This window comes from Girardinichthys multiradiatus, chromosome 21 (genome assembly GCF_021462225.1).
Source record: "Girardinichthys multiradiatus isolate DD_20200921_A chromosome 21, DD_fGirMul_XY1, whole genome shotgun sequence".
NCBI lineage: Eukaryota > Metazoa > Chordata > Actinopteri > Cyprinodontiformes > Goodeidae > Girardinichthys > Girardinichthys multiradiatus.
The window spans coordinates 1688933-1711783 of record NC_061813.1 but is presented as its reverse complement, the minus strand read 5'-3'; the positions used below and the strand labels follow the sequence as shown (position 1 = coordinate 1711783).

At 38.5% G+C, this 22851-nt stretch overlaps 1 long non-coding RNA gene across 1 annotated transcript; it reads right to left on the bottom strand.

Annotated features, from left to right (window-relative positions):
* Positions 1-1041: 1041 nt before the first annotated feature.
* On the bottom strand, positions 1042-7446 carry LOC124858434. The gene is made up of 2 exons (XR_007035836.1): positions 6903-7446; positions 1042-4972 (listed from the first exon to the last, which is right to left on the bottom strand). It is a non-coding gene; the product is annotated as an uncharacterized LOC124858434 (long non-coding RNA).
* Between the last annotated feature and the right edge of the window lie 15405 nt (positions 7447-22851).

Sequence of the window (22851 nt, the reverse complement as noted above, 5' to 3'; positions counted from 1 at the left end):
ATGGCAATCTGTAGTCCACTGATAACTGCCTCTGATATTAGATCTTTTGATTATAAATAACTAAATCAGAGAGCATAATGTTTTTCCAGGCATTTTCAACTTAACCTAGCCTAGGAAATCATAGTGTGATCTTAACTGCTCCTTTAAAGGATAAATACAGCAGTTGTTGTACATTTAAAAGAGGTTATAGTATTCCTGGCCTACTCCAAAGCACGCTAAAAAACAAAAATAAAAAAGTATTTCTTGGCAGCCTTTAAACTCAATAAATAATATCAACATTTTCATCAAAGGCCCTCTCATGAATTCACTGGATTTTTTGGAGGCAGATTTGTTTGTATTTTTTAATATTTGTTACATATATTTTAATAAATTAAATTAAATTAGGCTACATATATTTTATATGATACAATTCAGTCTTTGAGAAGGATTTTTTTTTTTTTAACACATCAGAAAAAAAGATTATTTTTTTTTTGTTTATATCGAGGATTTGAGGACCTTCCTGAACAAGAGTTATAAACCTTTCTAAATGAATAAAACAGTGATTTTGAAAGATATCTGTGATAAACAAAATAAGCCATAATTCATTTTAGCACATGTGAAGTTTTAAATCTTATCCCAGATATTTTAAATCAAACAACTGCGCCTGCCTGGCCTATACAAATAAGAGATTAGTCCTGATGCTTCTCATCTTTGTTTGATTTTCACACCTGGTGACAGAAAGGAAACAGGGTTTTTATTTTTTATTTTTGGTTTGGATTCATGGTGGCTACAGTAGAACCTAATATTTTTCTATGCATAAATGAAGACCAAGCATTTGGCAGCACCCTACGGTTGAACACTGAAGAGGTGACGGGGGTTTAATCTTTTTACACTCACTGGACTGTCTCTGCTGTTACATTTATATGAGTAAATTTTGATTTTAATTTTGTGTTGCCAAGCACAATGCATACACTTTTTCATAAAAGCAGAAATAGCTAAAACAGGCCTCAGATGCTAGAAACAAATACTTTTTTTATAAATATAAATTATTTTAATGAAAGCTTTACATTTTGAAGAGAGATTTATTGTTTTTATTTACAGTTACATATTCTTGACAGAGATAAGGCACACATACAGGAAAAAGGAACATTCAAATCTGGTTGAAATGATCAATGCATGCAGCACCCATCCCTAGTTATGTGTAAAACAATTATTGTATTTATTATCATCTTAAGCAGCATTTAACCCCAACCACAGCAGCTCTCTGCCAGCAAAAAATGAACAACATTGCCTTCATCAGCATCTTGTACATTTGCTGATTTATCAGAGCCTGGAAGAAATTGTCCATTGTGCTTAAAGTGATGCATCAACAGAGGGCTTTACAATATGGCAGCACTTTACAACAGTTTGACAACAGGCAGAGACAGTTCAAAACAGGCAGGCACTCAGAATGCGTAGTACTTCATAACACATCCATTTAATTCCAAAGCTTTTTGGTGTGTGTGTGTGTGTGTGTGTGTGTGCATGTGTGTGTTTCAGCAAAATCTCCTCTTTTCCTTGCTTTACCCCATCACAGTTCATGTGTTACTTTAGCAGTTTGACTTTACCATGAATCCATCCCTTGAAACTGATCAGTCAGCCCAGGCTGACTGTGTATCAGTGAATGAAAGTATGGATGCGGAGTAAGTGGTTGTCGTGGCAGCAATGATGTCAGTCAGCGGAGGCCCTTTAGCAGCAGCAGCAGCAGCAGAAAACAAACCCACAGCAACATGGACACACAGGAATCAAACAATGTAAAGGTTTTCACGCCACATCACTCCTGGCAACACATGAAACACTCAGGAAATATGTTATTTGATTTTATTTTTTCAGATTTTCATCAGGCCACAAATGCTCAATTTTTATCACCTCCCACAGAAAGGTAAACACACCTCTTTGTTTTTTTCCACTTGGGGAAAACAACTGTACAAGCTACGCCCAGGGTTAAACATGCAATTGTGCTGTTTGAATAATTTAAAATTGTAGTGATATGGATGATTTATGTAATTAGAACCACACGCATGTCAGAAAGCCTTTGTTGTTAGAGGTATAGACATACCATTAGCTAGCATTGAGCATTGTTGATAGAGTGAAATCTCCTTTTATCTGATAGCATATAGTGCATTTCTGGGGGCCGAGCTCAGACAAGCTGCCTCCTACTTTCCATCTCTTCATCCCTTTTTTATGCAAATTACAGCTTGAATGCCATTTATCGCAGCAACATGTAATACTGCTGCTGAGCCTTTCTGTCTCTCTCGCTCTCACCCCAGGCCCCCCCCCACACACACACACACTTATAGCTGAGAAAACAAAATGTCTACCACGAGTAGTCGACAGCTCAATTTATGCACTGAGAGAGGTGTCTAGATGAACAATTGTCCCTGACTCAAATGGTCTATAAGCAGCATTTTCCATGTCGGAACGATGCACCATGAATATGGATTCCCCTCTCCTTGTCTCATGGCACATTCTCAAACTTAACACCCATGTAAAATCCATTTAAACACCTAATAGGATTGACTTGACTCGTAGAGCCATGCCCTCACACGTCACCTCCCATGATCATGCAGAGATTTCTATACTGCAGCGTCTATGCTAGTATAAATCTTTTTATGAAAAGGCATTGGAAAGCTGTGCAGTGTGGTATGAGTCTGTGTCTGTGTAGACTTCTTTGTTAGAAAGAAAATTCCCAGAGAGGAGTTGGTTTTAAATATTGCAAGTCTGCTCTTTCTAATCAATGTAATTTCACCGCTTTTGAATTTACTGTTCAGTAGTGTTATGGTTTGATTCATATGAAACAAAATTAAATCTTAAAGCCATTAGCAGGTCCCTAAACTCATTATATAGAGTACTGTGCAAAAGTTTTGGGCAGGTGTGAAAGAATGCTGTAAAAAAAGAATGCTTTCAAAAATGGACGTGTTAATCATTTATTTTCATCAATTAACAAAATGCAGTGAATGAACAAAAGAGAAATCTAAATCAACTTAATATTTGGTGTGACCAACCTTTGCCTTCAAAACAGCATCTATTCTTCCAGATCTTGTGTGGATGGAGGCTTTCTCACATCCTTCTGTCTCTTCTTGTCATCCCAGACACACTCCATGATGTTGAGATCAGGGCTCTGTGGGGCCAAACCATCACTTCCAGTAAGTCTTGTTCTTCTTTATGCTGAAGATTGTTCTTAATGACTTTGGCTGTATGTTTGGGTTTGCTCACTTTGCATTTTTTTAATTATTTATTTCTGAAAGCATTCTTTGTTTACAGTATTTGTTCCCACTTGCCTAAACCTTTTGCACAGTACTGTACTTCTCACAGTTATTATGTGGTTTTTCAATACATAAATGTGAAGTAACCACTACACAAATCCATTCTTGTTGTACACCGTCTGCTACCTGAGGGTCTCCGCCCTAAAAAGACTGGCTTGTTTTTGTCTGATTGAAATAATTAAAAGCCTAGAAGTTTTTGCTTTTTAATTAATGTTTTTAACATACAGGATTAAACCGTAACTCCAAAAAAAAAAACACTGCAGTACCTCCCAATGGTAAAACTTGTGAAATGTCATTGTATCCTGATGTTTCTTATTAAAGAAGCAGTAATGGCACATGAAAAAAATCCTGAATCAATATTTAAATTGTGAAATATGAATGTTTTGAATGAACTTTGAGCTAAACTAGCAGCGTGTTGCATGGTAGTCCAAATAAAGTTTTTTATAAATCCCTTTATTTGACCTTCACATTTGAGAGCTTTACATGATTGTTGTAGTTCCTATGTATGACATAAGCAGCCTCTTAGTATTGAAATGAGTAAGGAGAAGAAAGATTTTGGCCATTTTTTGCTGGTAACCAGTGCATTTAGCAAGGGCCAAGACTACATGTTGTATTGTGCGGAAATCTGGACATGCAGACACATGCACATGCTGCCATGCTGGGAATGCAGAAGGAGGTACAAATCCATTGTTTACTTTAACGTGAATCAAAAAGCCAGTTTTTCTTTGCAAAAAAGAACGATCTCAAGGCAACAGTTTTCACAGACTGACACACACAAAGCACATTACGCCGTCCATCACCATGGAGACAGAGACACATTGACAAATGTATGGGGGACAAACCTAAGCATGCTTTCAGCCTCATACTGAAACTAGAAGACAGAAAAAGAAGGCGAAAAGAACCTTGCGATTTCTTTTTTCCTTTTTTTGTGATAGGTGGTGTATGTAGTTGTAGCTCATCTAACCTGACAGACCTTGACATCTTAGTGGGTTTGGAAGGTGAGGCAGGATGAGGTGGGGTGGGTGGGTGTCTGGGGCTTTGGGGTGTTGATGGTATTTGGCGAAGAGGGGACTCTCCTCAACTACGCGTATTCTTAAGCAATAACAACGTGATCCGTATTATCCACCCAAGAATACCCGTCACCGAAGAGAGTCTTTCAGTAAACACAGGGAGATAAACCAGAAACCAAGTGAGCAGCGCAACTGCCTTTGCATCATCATCATCATCATCACCACCATGGTCACCGCCTCCACCATCAGCAGCCCCCCTTCATGCTCCAGAGGCAAATGGACGTATATAGATACAGAACAAGTAGGGCAGTTGCATTGATTGAAGACACCTTGCTGCAGTGTGAGGCAAGGCTCCATCAATGGCTCCTCTGCACAGGAGAAAATTCACAACTGGGGCATTTACAGTCTGAGCCAGGGGCATGTTTCAAAGGAGAAACAGAAAAAGATTTTAAAAAAATGTGTGGCTAAAAGCTTATGTCCGCTAGATTCACTCCCTTTCCCTCTGTGCACAGACTTTTGGGGTGATAGGAGGATGAAGAGAGTGTGGTGTAACCCGGAACCCCATGGCCAGCCTCTTACCTGGGCCATGACCATGCAGCTTGGCCCCTGCTTCATGGAAGGCCTGATCCAGCGGTGACATCAGGATTTCCATGCCACCTTTGCTTCTACTGGTCAGATCTGTTTGGGGTTGTGAAGTCCAATGAAAATGATTAGCTTTTATGGAAAAAGGCGGTGGAGGTTGATTGTGGCAGACAAGTTGTTGGGTTGATGTGGGAATTGGTGTGCATACGCAGGGATGACAGAAGGTAAGGAAGGTCGGATCAGAGCTGCTGTGGTGTGACAATAGCTCTGTACTCTCCATTAATACCAGCACCAACTCTAGCCTCCCCCCACCCCTGCACCACAACGAAAGAAATCAACACAAAGAATATGCCACAGGAGGGAGGGGGAAGCACACACAGGGAACTGATTTGTTTGATTATACACGTTTTTGCCGCTTACCCGTCTACATTCATGCTTCCCTCTGGCTAATAACTATTGAGCTGTTGGATGTTGCAGGAAAACACGCACTCATTTATTTAAAATTCATGAACAATTGTTGTCTAATATTTTCAGCAATAAAATGACTATTCAAAACATCTTAGATGTAAATTTTACCATAAATACTATCACTGCACTCCATCGTTATTTTGAAATTAAAACAATGAGTTTAAATGCTGCAGCAAGATCATGAATAATACATAAAAGGTTCAAGGAAATTTATTCTGTTCTATTCTAATTGAACCAACCCGCTGAATACAAAGAGCATGCTCCAGCTAAGCTCATCCAAAATCATTCAATTGATTTGTTGTCGCAAATCAATATATACAATTACAATACGGATGGTTTGGTCGGAGGAATGAGCTTGTTGGTGTGTTTCCTCTGTGCCAAATTAGATTTCTGCACAGTTATAAAAACTGAGATAGAATAGATAAATTTTTTTAAGATATAAATGACAGTGTAAGTTCTTAATTGTAAAATTAAACTTGTAATTTAACTGGGTTAAATCTGTACATTTTACAAAATTTTTAGGCAGCCAAAGGGTCAAAGTGGAATGGATGGACAAATTAACAAACATAATCACTGACCCAGGATGAAGGGGCAGGTGGGGTGGGTGTGGGGGCAAAGAGAAGGAAAAAGAGAGAAAGCAAGTAAGGTTGAGGAAAAAAGTGATACAAAAGCAGGAAACAAAAAAAGCCGAATGAGACTCTAAGTAAAATGATTTCCTTTTTTTGGTCTGCTTCCTTCACTCAGCTGCCTAGCCTGGACCACTCCACCCCCAAGACACACATGCATGCAGACAACCAACCCCCCGAGCTGTGGAGTGCTGGGATTTACCACCTACAGCCAAATACACACACACACACACACACACACACTCAACCAGACAGTTAGCCTGGCCCAACCCAGGCCATCTGCAAGGAGGGGGGGAGGGAACCTGAGGGCTTCAGCTAGAGATCACTGTACACACACATACACATACACAGGCACAAGTACACAAGCACACACAGCCTGGTATTCACACACACAGGCCAGCCCAAGTATCATTGATTGTTCAGAGGAAGCACCCCTGAGACGCATCACATTACTCTGTGAACAGAGGCAACAGAAAAATCAACACCTGGATTTTTCTCTCTTTTTTTTTATTCAAACTCATACATAAATACACACACACACACACACACACACACACACACACACACACACACACACACACACACACACACACACAGAGAGAGAGAGGAAAACAACCACTACAGGTTGTTGTAAAGATAAGCAGGGGAAATTTAGATGATTTTTGTCTTCAAAGTTTCTTTTGCACCATCATCCATTTTCTTATTCTTTTAACTTTGTGTCTGGTAAGTATGAACATTTCGGATAATGTATTTGTCAAAGAAAATCAGATCAAACAGGTTTATGGAACTGTAGAGAAGAACAATACTAGTTCATCAGAGTACAAGAAACTCTGTAATTTCTTTAAAAAAAAACCTTCAAACTCAGTCAGGGGTGGTGGAGAAACAGGAAAAGAAAAGGTGAAAGCACCCTGTGTGCTGCCATGGCCTCTTACCCTCATCTCTGCTCTCATCTAACCGGGTATGTTGCCTCCCCTCAGCTGCCCCAGTTCTCCAGATGTATCTCTTCTAAAATTCACTCCCCCTTCATTGCTTCTGCAGATGCCTTCTTGAGGGTCCACAGCAAACTGGGGGATGGCGATCTCTCTCCCCCTCCCATTTCCAGGAAGCTCTCCCAGAGGAGAAAGGAGGAGGCAGATCCAGGCAGGAATCGAAGTATCCAGCAGCGGGGGAGCCGGCTGTGGCAGGAGTGGTGCTGATGCTGCGGCTGTTGCTCGCAGAAAGGAATGAGTGGCTGTGAATGGATGCTCAACAAAAGATCTTCTCTTTTACCTTCTTCTCTTTCTCTCTCTACCACTCTCTTTCCTCTCTCCTGATCCAGCCACGAAAGAAGCCAGTTGTTGCTCCGCCACAGCAAAAGAACTGACAGCTGGCGAGGAGTTGAGGGAGCGAATGAAAAAGCAGAGAGCAGATGGATAGAAGAGAGGGAGAGAATGAAGGAGGGAGACTCTGCAGTGTGATGTAGCATCTGTGAGAGAGTGATAGAGGTGAGAGAGGGATACTGAGGTAGAAATGGCCAGGGGGGTGGGAGGATGGACAAAGTAGGAAAAGGAGGAGAGAGATGGGGATGGAAAGGTGGGGTGAGATGGGATGAAGGGAGAGATGAGAGAGAGAGAGAGAGAGAGGTAGAGGACAAGAGGAAATGAAAAAGGGAAAGATGGAGCTCTCCAAGATGCATCTCTGTTGAAGCAATAAAATCCGTCAGCCACCAACAGTCTGACGGAGTTGTCCCGTGTTGAGAAAATCCACACAATAATTAGATCTGAGCTCCTCTCTCTCTCCCTCTCACACACACACACACACAGTCAAACAAGGACCAACAATTGGGGATTAATTGATGTGGTGTTTTTGCCATCAGAATAAAACCACTGAACGTTTTGTTTAAAAAGGGAAAGAAACCTGATGGGAGATCAATCAAGTAGGAAGAAAGGAAAAAGGAGCTGCCCCTCTAAGAGTTACAAATAAAAGCAAAGTATGTGGTAAGGATGGAGGAAAATGCATTGACAAACCACACACACACTCCATCATCAGCTGTGATTAGCAGGTGTGGAAAACAAAAGCCAAATGCACACACAAAAAGAAAAATATCTATGTGTAATGACATTCTAAAAAACAAACTAAGCAATAGAAGGTACGAAGGTGTCATAAAAGTGGTCCTGATGGTCACTAAGGGAGAAGATTCATACTGGGCTTTCAAAAGCTAAGACAAGACACGCTGCTAATTCATTAAAACCAAATGCAAAGCTTGTTCTGATATCTGATAGCCTTTCCATTATTTGCTCTTGTTTTATGATTTTATGCCAATCGTATTTGCCTAAAAGTTAAAAAATCTTTGAAGCAATGAATAATCATTTTGCATGAGGTAAGGAAGAAGCTCAAATTGGACAATTACAGATCTGTCAGAACAGGACTAAAAACTACAAAAAACCAAGCCTGGCAATCTCCTTTCAAGAAGATGTATAATAAACCAATCAAGCTTTTAATATCAGGTCTAAAGTCAGGATCTTCCACCTGTAGAATGCAACAAAAATGCTAACCTGACAGCAGCCTGCATGAGTTGAGACAGCTGTTGCTCTGCTGCAGCAAATGAACTATTGGCGGACGAGGGAAGGGAGATAGGGAGGAGGTTTATAAAGAAATGACAGGAGGAGAAAAAATGAAACCAATTTCCTCAGGGTCCATTTAAGCTGCTCCTATTTCCAAATGGCCGCTTAAGTCAATGCGAGAAGCCTCCAGTTCCCAGGCTGAGCTAAATATGTCACAGTAGAGTGAAAATATGTGCCTGTTTTTAACCACAGTTAATGTGTCCCCTGTAGGTGAAGATCACACACAACATAATACTCCACAAGACCACTCTTTTCTATATTTCTACGGCATTATTATACATGGAACACACAGAGACATCCAAAACAAATTATGTTAGTCTTTAATTTATTTCAGTTAGCTCGACTGAAAGGACAAAAGTCAGAAAAAAAACTCCCAGTATGTGAAATCTCATGGTGATGTTTTGTGTTTCGAAATGTCAGCATGAGGGTGTTATGTTAAATTACTCCTTTGCCTAACTGAATGAAGTTGACCACAAGCTAACAACAAAAAAAACAACTGCACAAAGCCAACTTCATTTCAACAATTGTCTCAATAAAGCAACAAGATTGACGGAGCAGTTTCATTTCTGCAACTTTCTTTGGCATGCGTGACTCTCCAAGTCAAAGGAAATTAAAATGTGAAGACATCTACAGCAATCATGGCTGCCTCTGAGTGGGAGGAGGCGGACAAAACAATCACTAACAGTTTCATCTAAGATGGGGATGCCTCCATAATGTCTTGTAGACAAAGTAGCCTTGGGGGCACATAGGGAGCAGCTCTATTTCGAGGTGGTGTAGTGCCCTCTACTGGCAAAATGTCAATTACAGCTGCTGCTGGCTCATTGTTTTGGGAAAGAGGGGTCTGTTTGTGGAGGTAAAACAGCAAAAGGAACAAATGAATGCAAAATGCAGCAGAAGGAGATGCGCTGCATTTGACTTCATGTATTGGATCATAGTGACAGTGTGGAGGAGAATGCAGACGAGAAAAGCGGACGAAAACAAAAGAAAGCTGAGTGCTAATAATAGTGTCTCTTTTTTCCTCATTACCTGGTGTACGTTAAATGATGCATTTTAAAATATTAATTTAAGGAAAAAGGTAACGTATATAAAAATGTCTTGGCACCCCTGTTTGTCCAGCATCCCTGCCCAAAGATCAGGCAAGACTCAGACTCCTTTTGCAGTGACAGATACAGACAAACCTGCAGTAAGGTCTGACAACAAGCCTGACAAAAAGCACGGAAATAGTATTGAAGGACAACAAGGCCAAACATTAGAAGAACAACATTAACTGTAACAGAAACAGGAACAATTTAAATCTTTTAGCCATTAGAAGCCAATTAGTCCCAAGAAGTGGTGTACAACGGCAGACGAGAACCCCAGTAAAAGCTGTATTTTCTCTTTTTTTGTTGATCAAATATAGGCTAACCACTGAAAGAGATTCTCAAAAAAATTACAGCTATTCTTCACAAGCCAATGCTGATTAAAGCTTTTGTTTTGACCAAATCGCTCCAGATTTGACTACTCCAGGCTACAACAGGTGCCACCAAATAATTACATATAAGAGATCTTTAAATGAACATGTAAAAGAACGTAAAAGACACGTTTAAAATATGTAAATACATTTACGCTCCAGTTAGGATCAAAATTATTCACATCCCTGGCAGATTTATTGTGAAAGCTGAAAGTATCTATTCAGCCAAAAAGTTTGTTTCTAAACGGAAATGAGACAGATATCTCTCAAAAGACAATAAAACAATGACTACCATTTTGTAACCTAATAATTTCTTTAGTTTCATTTATCTTTCAAAAAACAGTGGCATGTGTAGTGAAGAGGAATTGTGGATGCTGTGGTATCTCATTAGAGCTTCAACAAAAGACACATGGTTTTCAGTATGTTTTAAAAAATTAGTTAGTCTCATTAAATTCAATGTCTTAAATCTCTTAATCTGTCTTCTATAGATTTTTTATATTAATATTATATATCATATAAATTATATGTTAATATATTAATAATATTTCTATTTATATAGATATCTTGATGTTCATACAATACAGTTCATTCTCTTTTTCAGGGAGTCTAAATTGCTCACTGATAGAGTTAGAAAGCGTATAAACACAGACAAGTGTAAAATAAGACACAAGTGAACCAAGTTTGACTTGCAAGGGTGAGACAGTCCCCTGCCAAACAGTGACTTCCTTCTCACAAAGGAAACAGCCACACACCCAGCCTTTTATTTACAACTCACATTCCTACAAGCAAATAGCAGAAATTGGTTCAGCCAATTCTTACAGATATTTCAACCTAAAAGAGTAGTCATTCCCATATATGGTATAAGCTTGTCATGTCCTCTTTACAACAGAGTGATTCACTCCAGACCGCATTCCTTAACCTTCCACAAACACTTTTTCACACTATAAAAGCAATAATAGGAAAAAGAAATCATCTTAACTATAGTAGAACTTCAGACATAAACACGATTTAAACTAAGCAATGATAACTTATATACATTTTCCAACAATTCCCTCCTGTTTATTATTGATTAGTTTAATATCAAATCCATGTATACACTTTCAAAAAGCTTTATTCATACACCTCATTAAAACATTAAACTGTTGTTAAGTTTAGTGACTTCTCCCCCATAGTGTCCTTATAGTCCTGATTCTTGTCCAGAAGTTGGTAATCCTGGGACAACATTGTATCAACAATTCCTCCAACCATCCTTGGTATCATTGCTCTGACACAGGGAACAACACACAGAGTAAAAAGGCAGAACAACAATAACACAGCGATGACAGGGGTCATGATTTTCAAAAACAGTTGCCACCACGGTCCAGAAGTAAGCCATGGAAAAATGCTTCCTCGGCCGGGATGCTGCATACCCCTTTTAAGTTAGTTTAATTGGCATATACCATTGCTCTGCTCAATCTGTGTCCATCTTCGCCGTTGATCTCAGCAGGGATGTAGGTGCAGCAGGTCTCATTCAGGAGAGCGCAAACCCCCCCAACCGAGGCTGTCAGCAGGTCCAACACCATCCTGAGAGCTGTGACTTCTGTGGACAGTCCTGTAAGAGCTATTGTTATTGCATTAACAAAAACAGTCCCAGTCGATAATCTATAGTTTCTAATCTGAGCATGTTCTCTCCTACTCCCAAACATGGGAATAAATTTAGCAAAATCTTATTTCCTGTTGATCTATGCTTGAATTCCTCAGGAACATCTGATCCCCACACACTGACATGTGGCTTCACACGGATGAGGTCCCTCTTACTCCTATTTAGGGAAGCTTGTACTGAAATGAGTGTGATCAGTGACATAAACAGGTACACAAAACACCACTCCAACTTGGAGGCAACTGCAAATAAATGGCAGTTTCACGCATCCAGTGAAATCCATCTATTGCATAAGTGCCCTTAGATGGATTTCACTGGATGCATGAAACTGCCATAAGTGCCCTTTAGGTCATGGACCTTTCCCCCTGATCTAGCTTGGTGTAAAGAATAATAGTAAGTCGTGTTACACATGTGCACTGGAATAGTCCCTACTGGGATGGAACCGGTGCGTACAACACAATGAGAAAAATGGGAACCTGCAAGAAGCTCAATATAGTTGGACACAGGAGTTGTAATTGTTTAAACTCCGTAACATCACAGTTGTAAAATGTTGCATTACCCATTACCACGCGGAAACTGGTACTGACACTAGAAACGCTATTTCTGATAAAACACTAATTTATTGGCACTGGTACTGGTACTGTCCACCTGGGCTGGTTGTAAGAGATAGGAAGTTCAGTGCATACATAACAACCAGAAATGTCCCTCTACTTGGTTACAATTTTTGCATATTGGTACCAGCTGTTAGTCTTATACAAGCAATTTATATCTTGTTTAAACATTCCATGGAAATCTTAATTTATCCACCTCTTTAATTTCTGGAGATCATGAGATCGTGGAAATTTCTTGCATATTATTAACACAATTACGACACACATGATAAACAAAACTAAATGTTTCAACAACATCTTTCCTTTAGATTTCGCTGTCAGTCTCTCTCTCACCCCTAAGGGGTAGGAAGGATCGTTGGTTTCTTCACTGATGTTGAGACGAAGCCTCCTCTAGATGGCGACAAACCCTTTGTAGTCAGACTATATCACCTCCTCGCCTGTGGGTGGAAAGACTGACAGGCTCACCTGTTTACAGTGTTCTTTAGGGATCCAGGTAGGCCTTTCTTGGATTTTCACAGCTGTGGGAGTTGTCAATAACACTTGGAATTGGACCCTCCCACATTGGATCAGACCACACTGTGTTCATAATGGTCTTAATCAGCAACCAGACACCTTCTTTCACGTCACCAGAAACCTGTAGGACTTCAGAAACATCATTTGGCAGATTATTTCGTATGTCTCTAGACTGCAATGTCTTCATCATGTAGTCTGCTGACATCACATCTTGTTGTGGATCTTTTAGGTCTTTTTCTAGATCAGGGATATAATAAGGTCTGCCATGTATTATTTCAAAAGGTGTTAATCCACCCTGAGCTGATGGGGTTATCCTCATATTAAGTTTTACTATAACTAAACATTCAACCCAATTTATTTTTGTTTCTTCCATTGTCTTCCTATGCTTACTTTTAACTGTCTTGTTCTCTCTGTCAACCCTCCACACTGGGGGTGGTAGCTACAATGTATTTTCAGGTCAATCTTAAAACATTTACCAAGTTCTTGTATGACTTTGTTAACAAAATGTGTTCCATTATCACTATAAATCCTTCTTGGAATTCCAAATGTACATAGTCCCTTTTTGCCACTGTTATAGCATCTGGTCCTTTGCAAGGACAGATTTTGTTGGGGGTTATGTTTCAGACATATCAAACAAGATGCAGAATTTTTTTTTGTTTTTAGTAAGTATTAAATCCATATGTAGTAAATTGTTTGTTCAAAAGGCCAATCATCCCTCCTGTTGAGAAATGGCTCTGACCATGGCTCACATTTGCAACCCAGTGTAACATTGATTTAGGTAATATAGGTTTTCCTTCAGGGCATCTAGTAATCCCTTCACTTACACTCAACTAATTTAGCTGGTAACAGCACAGCATCTTATAATTTCAGTAATAACTCTGCATTTTTCCATTGTGCTGCCAATTATTCCTTTTTTTTATTTCTTTCCATACATAATATGTGCCGTCCAAAATGTTAATAAAACCCTGTATGGTGTCATGATAGATAGGGGTAAATAAAATAAAATTGGATCTTTCCTACAATCGTTTCTGTTTGGCCATGATAAAGTTGCTCTTTTTTAATCATCTGGTTCCATAACAATTTTTTGTGGTATTCATCAGCAAGATTATAACAGCTCTGAATAATCTATTCTAACCTAGCTTTTTTTTTTTTATGCAGTAAGTCCTCATTATATTTAAGAATGAGGTCACTATTTTTGTAAGTTGCTATTATTTTAATAATGCTTGCTTTACTTTAGGTTTCATTAGTTCTGTAAAAAACTCACTCCTCATCAGTTTAGAAGGCTTAATAAAATTGATGAATACTAAAATGAAGAGTATGTTATATCCTCTAATCTTAGTTTGTCTTACCCAGTTTTATAAACACCGTACAGTTTCAGTCTTCTAAAGCTCTTCCCTTTTTAATTACACTTTGTATTTATTTCAAGTAACTAAAGTTTGTTTCAATTAACTCAAGTTTTCTCCATTTCAGTCCAGTCCAGTAATTCTGTTAAGGTTCATTTCATCTTGCGTTAAATTCAAGTCTAATTAGATCATTCTGAACCTGACTGGAAAAAATTCCAAACATCTGTTAAATCCTTTTGTTTCACCATATAGAACTGACCTAATAATATTATGGTACTGTTGAGGATCAGACTTGCTCTTGTAGTCTTTAATTATCGTGCACATATACCCTAATTTTTACACAACATGAAACAGACATTTATTTCACAAAAACACACAGACAAAATGGACAAACATTTGACCACATAAAAGTTTGATTACTCTGTTTGTAAAAGAACTGTGAAAAATTGAAGATGGGTCTATGAACTTTCTTATGTTTATCAGTATTTTTAATACAGGTAGAACCTTTGCTATCTTTATAGGATTTTTCGGAAAAGATTCTAGAAACCTTATTAAGATATAAGTTTGGCAATGATCATCAGAACATCAGACCTTTATTAGCGCTTTTAAGGTCCCTCAAAGACCCTCTATAATGAAATCAGTCATTCCCATTCACACACATTCACACACTGACAACTTTTCCCCCATGGCTGTCATGAACATCCACTTGATGGTTTTTAGGATTTTGTGTTTTTATAATGTAAAGCACTTTGAATTGCCTTGCCATTTAAATGTGCTGTACAAATAAATTTGACTTACTTACTTCTCTATCAGAGCAATTTCATTTACAAAAATTCCAATATAATTTTATTTTTATATCCTTAAAATGCACATTGTTTTCTTATAACCCCTTTTGTTTCCACTAGGTCTGTTTTAAATGCTTCAATTCATTTTTATCCACCGAGGATCAATAACGTGGTGTTAGTGGAATCCACCTTGAAGGTGTTGTCTGTTGGGTCCGTCCAGTCTGGAGAAGTGTCAGGTTATCATTGTCAGGTCAGCGAGGTTCATAAGTCAGTCAGAACCTTGGTCATTTGGTCTGTGCACATAATGTTTCATAGATCCAGCCTATGATTAGTCAACAAAACTTCCACACAGTGTGATGTTATTTCTCCAGCTTCCACCTATTGGAGAAAAATTTATTGTTAATAAATGAGCTGCATTTCCAAGAACACTGCATCCCTCCTGGATGATCATCACCTGTTGAAAACCTTCATTATTATGTTAGTCAGATGTTTCACATATTCACTCAGATCTTTAAACATTCCAGTAGGTGAAGTTGTTAGTCTCTCATGTCATATACTGTTTCACTTGGAGAGGATCTCAGCTTATCCATGTATGCTGCTGCAATGTCTATCATCTTCTCGTTCTCATCAACTTTCCCTTTTCCTTCTTTAACCCTTTAAGTACCGCCATAGCGCTGGTGTTTGAAATTCTGTTCCCCTGAAATAATCTGTTCCCCCTGTGTCGGGAGCGCGCACTGCAGCCAGAGAGGCGGATCCGACCGTCTTCACAGCTTTTCTGATTGATTTGTTGGTAAAACGACAAAACGTATTCATGTCAATGTTGTTACTTTATTTTTTATCAACAGCTCCTAGAAAAAATAGAAAATAAATACAAAATGAACCTGGTCTTGTGAAGTTTTTTTGCACAGCTTCGTGTTGTTTTGCCGAAAGAATCCATGTCTTTTCCAACTTGTGTCATGTTTACTTTAACCTGACAGACATTAATCAGCAACCAAACTGTTTTCCAACACATCATGTTTATTTATACTTTTTTAATACTGATACAAAACAATGGATGCTCGCTCTGCTGGACACGAAACGTCAGGCTTCCTGAATAGACGTGTTGGAAAACAACCTTCCTCTGATTCTACCCCACCCCCTACTTACTGATCCTACATAAAATATGTCATCTTCAGCATAGAAGGTATCAGTAGGGGGTTGTTTTTTCTTTACTTTTCAGCATGCATTGCCCAGTTCTGCCAACCGAGCGGGTGGGTAGATCAATATTATGTTTTGTGACCCAGTTACGAATCTTGGGCAAAGCATTTGCCTGGAGGGCATTTTTTAACTGCTGTTCATAGGGACTGTCATCAGTATTATCAAGTTGCAGTCCACTATTCCTTTAAACACTTCTACCATTCGTATTCTTTACTCAATGATTGGCTCTTCTATTTTCTATTTAGTCTGGTTAATGATGGTATAATCTGCTCTCTGTCTAAACTCTCCTTCTAACAATTTCCACAACACCACAAATCGTGGATTATTTGTTCCACTGGCGCTAAGGGTTCAGGGCAATCGCAGCTGCAGCAGTGGGCTGTGGCTGCCTGCCCCTCCCCCTTAGTACACAAGTGTCGTTATCTTCCTCTCTGGCTTCTGCTATATAAACCTCCTTGCTTTTTTTTTTTTAAGTGTGACTTTCTTTTTTATTCTCTGTACCAAATGGGTACAAGCAGGAACCGAAAAACCTCGTTTAAAATTATAATCTTTCTACCGTTTTGAGAGGTTTTGTACTGTTTCTGGATTAGAGGTTGATACGGGAGTGGATTTTCTCTCCTGTCCCATCCCGCTCCCACAGAAAAATGTCTTGTCTCATCCCGCTCCCATTTAGAACGACTCCCACTCCTGTGCCTCTCCCATTTTTGTTTTCTTCATTTAGTCTTTTAGCAATTTCTTTGTTTGAAGGACCAGTTTAGGTCCCTGTTCTTAGCTGTAGTAAAGGCCAGTTAAAGTAAAAAGAATAATAATGAAGAAATAATAAATTATCAAACAAGGAAACAGACCATGTCTATCTTAGCTGAATAAACAAAATGTACATAGTTGTATTTTACTCATTTATTAAGTGATTGTTTCCTTTGAACAATGACATTAGTTTTATGTTTCAAATTGTTGAAACGAAAGAAAAATGCACCTAGCTAGAGAACTGTACTTGTTGAACAAAAGGACAAAAAGGCATTACCTTCACAATTTAGAAACTGTACCTCAATGGTTCACAGCCCTGGTCCTCAGGGAACCCTTCCCTGCTAGTTTTAGATGTGTGTCTGCTCCAGAACACCTGATTCAAATTCTGACATGACCTCCTATACAGGCATCAAGAATGGAGGGTCAAACTGGACAAAATTAATACAATAAAATCATCATTAAATAAAAATATTTTGTGAATGTCCTATAAGTGAAGTAAATGTAACATGAAGTAAATGTAACATTAAATATGCCATTAAATTAAAGGTACCATTTATTTATTTAATACATCATTAGAAACAATAAATGTACCATTATATCATGAAATGGACTTTTATGCAATTAACTGTGCCACTGAATAAGTAAGTATAATTTTAAAGACGACATGACGTAATTAGTGGTACACTTAATATTTAATGATGTATTAAATAAATTGTACATTTAATAGTACATTAAATTTTTTTCTATTTCACAATGTATTTATTTAATATCTTCCCTCAATGAAGCCTTTCCCCTCTACTGTTTCAAAGGGTCTTAAATCTTTAGTGCACATGCGAGCAGTTTTGTCGGTCAGATGAGACTTGACACGTGATGGTACTTTTTGTTTGACAAATGAAGAGATGCAGGGCTGATTTAATCCAGAATTTGCCTTACAAGTGTCCCTTAATCACTGGTGTACTTGATTATGACTAAACACGTTGTGCAAGCAGCATACTGTGTGTAAAACTTCCCATCCCGCGGGATTCCTATGGGAATCTCGTGACCCGTGTTTTTTTTTTTATCTATTAAAAACTATTGTTAAGAACTGAGTTCTACTTCTATTCATTTATATTAGCACTATTTACTTGATTCTTTATGCTTTATTATATATACTTTTATCCTATTTACTCTAGTTTATTATTATAATTCGGACTCTGCTCTTTTTTTTAACATTTATATAACATGGGTATAGTTTTTATATACATATTGTACCATCAAATCAAAAGAGAATTCCTCAACGGGCCTCCAACATCTCCCAGAAAACAGGCTTCTAGATCAAACACCTAGTTTTGATCCGGTTTTCCACATTGAATTCTACTCTCGGAGATTGCAGGGGTTTGAGACTGAGATTTGACGGCACCTAATATCCAAATCAGAATTCCCCATGACACATCTCAGCGGTCAACAACTTTGTGTTAACACCAGCAAGGTTTTGGGTTGTCTTACTGAGAGTGCCGTATGATGCTGCAGACACACACACATGCACCAACACACTATCACTTATAGACCTAAATCACCTAGACTCGGTTTTCTGTATTTTGCGCAACACTTCTTTCTAGAGTAAGGATTTTCTATGGAGTCGGCTGCTTTTGAATCTCCTTAAGGGAAATTATGAGAACCATTTAAACTCAAGACCCCTATTTATTATTAGATCTCTTTAAAAACTGCAGTTCTGTTAAACGCCGAGCATAGCAGCTCGCATACTTATCTAGCGCTAACGCCAAGTTTACCGGCTTGCGTATTTCTTTCTATATACTTAGTTGGCTCTGTCTTACCTGTGCGTTCTTTCACACTGTCTGTCGGAACACGTTGAACCACCATCCTGGTTCCCCTCGGTCAATTCGGCGGTTACCAACACAGAATTGACTGTGCAGGATTTTCGTTGTCCAGACGTTCTGGAGGCTGTGTAGACTGAAACCCCACATGCACCACAAGGCCCTGGGTGGCAGATTTCTAGCGATCCCACTCGAAGGACCAAGAAATGTTAGAGTTAGAAAGCTGATAAATACAGACAAGTGTAATTAAAGACACAAGTGAACCAATTAAGTTTGACTTTGTGATGGAAATTCTTGCAGTAAGCATTTCACAGTGTATGATTTTTTTTTATCTTACTCCTCAGAACATCTGTGTTAGGGAGTAAGCTGTAAAGCCATTATCAGAAGTTTAATGGTTCAGACCCATCTTTAGGACAATGTCAGTTAGGGCAGTTAGGTCTGTTCCTAGATAAGCTTGTCACTGTTGAACTCAAGAAGGGTTGGGGTCATAGAACATGGACTCTTTGCAGTTGAGATAACACTGTCTTGTTCTGGTATAAATACTGTGTGAAAATAGCGTTCGGGGCTTTGTTCAACTGACTTGCTTGGTGACAGAGTCATTCAAACGCTGAATGCCTTTGAATAAAACTTATTAAGACAAAGTCCGGATTTTCTCTTGTTATGAGTCAACTTCTACCCACTTTGATAAAAAAAATTCCACAACAATTTTGGCGTCACGAACAGGATTTAACGTGCCAGAGGAGACCGCAGGAGGGGGACGCGGACGCCTGGCCAGCCTGGAGACGTTGTCCTCAGTCCACCTCCATATTACGGTAGTGGAGTCCGGGTGCCCGCCTGCGGCTTCTGGCTGATTGGATACGAACTAATTGTCTACAAATATATCTGGGTGAGAAGTTGCTCTGTATGATATAATGTATATTTTTTTCACACATTAACCATCATCTCCTAATTAATTAATTAGGTTCTGGAGTTGCGAGAGGGAGGACATCAGTTGAGTGCCACGTTACCCTGTAGAGGTAAACAGGGAGGTTGTTATTGGAAACGATAACAAAAAGCAGAACACAGGGTTTTGCGGGTGGTTTTTTGCAATTTTCTACACCTCATAAAGGAGAAAAGCCAGTCGGCAGACGTGCCGCTGAACGGGTAAAAAGAAAAAATGGGTTCCGGAACCTCAAAGGCATCAGGGGTGTCTCCTTCTCCAGACTCTGTGATTTATAAAATAATGAAAGGAAAAAGTGGGGATGATTGTGTTAAATGTGCTTTAATTTGGAAGATAAGTTTGGTTTTTCACAGCGTGGACGTTTGAGTGTAAATAAGTTAAATAGTTTCAATAGTTTCAAGTAAAACAATTGATGGATGCAGATGGAAAAATAAAAAAAAAACATAAGAAAAAGATTAAAAAGCACAGAGTGCATCAATTAAGGGGTTAAAGAGTTAAAACTTTCCTGAAGGAAGTTTTGTTTGTCTTAAATATTGCGATCAGTCGGAAAAGAAGGTAAAAGTGAAAAGGGACATTAGAGAGTCGAAAAGAAAGTTGTTTTAGAAAGCAGTATAGTGCATGTTGTGGAAGGAAGTGACAGGCAGGGGGACAACTGACTGACTGACTGATAATATTTCTTTGTGCAAAATCTGAACCTATACTAAACTTTTCTTCTGCCTCTCTCCCACACAAATACACACATATATGGGATTTGAGTTCAACATCTGCGTTTTTGAGTCTGGATTTTAGAAACCTGCCCTTCTCCATGGCTACTCCGCCAGAGACGCTTCTCCAGTACGGCCTGAAAGAGAGAGATCTGCCTTCCTGCATGTTGAAAATCGCAGTGTGACTTTCTACAAGAAAAAAAAAAAAAAAAAAAAACTCAGAAGAAGTCTGGACCCACTGAGATGGACAACGATCCATGCTGTTTGCAAGAGCCAGAAGAGTGATACACTGGATTTATATTGAAAGCATCTTAAGCGGGCAGAAGAGAAACCGGAGCAAAGTTTCTTCTTTCTCCCTCCTGGAGAAGTTAAAGTATACAAAGAATGATTCAATGTCTCACCAACAGACGTGAGAAGGGCCTGGTTGTTTTTTGGACTGATAGAGAACTGTGTGCCATGACAGTCTGACTCTGGAGCGATTAAGAAACTGATGGGGGTAACGTACAAACACACACACATTTGCATAAATCTTTTGCTATTTTCTGCAATGAAGAACGCTTATTAACCACTGCTCATGTGACACGCTTGCTTGACGTGGACAGATATAGCGGGTTAAAATATTATTTTAGAGTTAGAAAAGTATCTTTAAAAGGGTGATAACTTAACTCATTTGATACTTTCCGGTTAATTCTTTTAGAGAAACAAGTTCTCTTTTGTCGTGGAATATTCAGGGTGAATTATTATAGTTATTAAAAGTTATTAAAAAGCAGAGGAAGTTACAACATCTCCAAAACTCAGCAGTAACCATGTGTTTCTATGTCATTCTCAGGACAGATCTCATGAAGGAGCATTTTTATAAAACCCAGGACATGCGTAAAACCTGATGGGTTTCTCCTTCAGGTATTATTTTCTGTTGTCAGAGTTTGTATCCCATAAATCTAATGGGTAGAGACCTCATTAAAACAGGCTTAGTGTTACTGCAGATGGTCTTCATATAGTCTCTGACACAGTACTTACAGTTTGGTGCAGTTTTTGTCCGCAAGTGCTAACTGACGCTCATGGAAGGTACAAATTCATTGTTTTTCACAGCAGCTGCTGGGAAGAGGTTATATTAGGTTTTTTTCTTCCCTCTTATGATTCATGCAGCGTGTTGATTTACACTGTACCTTATATCAGATCCTGACAAAAACTATGAAAGGTTTGGTTCTGCAGTTTCCTTTTTTCTCCCTTTGGAGAAGGAAATGACACCTAATCAGTTCTGTGTTGCACAGAAATATTAAAACACTTGTTGTTTTCTAAGATATCACCAGCTAAAAACTTTTAAACTTTTGAGAGTAATTGGTTTTGTTAAACACATTTCCCTTGGTAAAACAAACCTTTAAAATGAGTATGAAAAATTGGGTTATTTAGAAAGAATCTGATTGGACAGTGGTACCGCACAAAAATTAAACTAATCTCATGCTTCCTAAAAGACTGCATGAAAAGGCCTTCAGAACCGTGGAGTTATATTCCACCACAGTAACAAGTTTTTTTAAGCATACTTTTTCTTTATTTTAAAACAGATCTGGTTTTTGTTTTGTTTTTGGCTTTTTAGCATAATGTTGTCTGAAGCTTCTTATGAACTGGTTTAGAAGCAAATATGACCTGAGGTAAATTAGGAGCTGTGAACTAATAATTTTAAATCTGATTATGGTCCAAGCAGAAACAATATATTTAGCCAATCCTTCAATCTCTGCAGAAAGTTAACACCATTGTTCAATGCAGTGGTACTCAACTTGTGGTTCCTGGACTCCTGAAGCCCGTGAGCCATAGATTTTGGGTCCATAAAATTATAATATTTAATTAAAGGTAGACTGATTACCTATTAAAACAGATCTAAGCCAATGATGAGTTCCAGTCATTTGGTGGCTTTGAAATGCAATAATACTCAAAATGTCTACTCTGGGGAACACAGATTGGGGTTGAAGAGTTTAGTTTTAGAACCAAGGTTAGGATTTTTATAACAGAATCAAGACAAGTAAAATCCTTCATTTTAGGAAAAGAAAAGAAACAAAGGCCCTCTTAACAGTAAGAGGATGGTCGGCTTAAACTCCAGTCTCCTTCTTTGATTTCTTAGGGTTTAAAGATTAAAGGACCCATATGAGTACAAAGGTACACAAGGTGATTTCAGATTACTAAGAGATAAAATATTGGAACATTTATCAGCATTTGGATTGTAAAAGAGGGGTTCTAGTAATACGTTTTCCTCAACTCTCAAAATTTAAATAGCCAAATTAAAGAAAATGATGTTTGTTCTTTTTGAAACACTTAGTGGGAAAAAGTCCAGTTTGGAGACAAGCTTCTTATCTTAATTTCTGATTAAGTCAAACACTGCAGTTTTGTTTTGTTTGGGTATACCATAAAAATGTCAACGCCAACTTTTCTAATTTCCCCTCGGGGATCAATAAAGTATCTTTGAATTTGAATTGAATTGAATTAAAATACTTCTTTGCATTTAACCTGAAATTCTGCAATACAGCTGTGATCAAATTGAGTCAAACA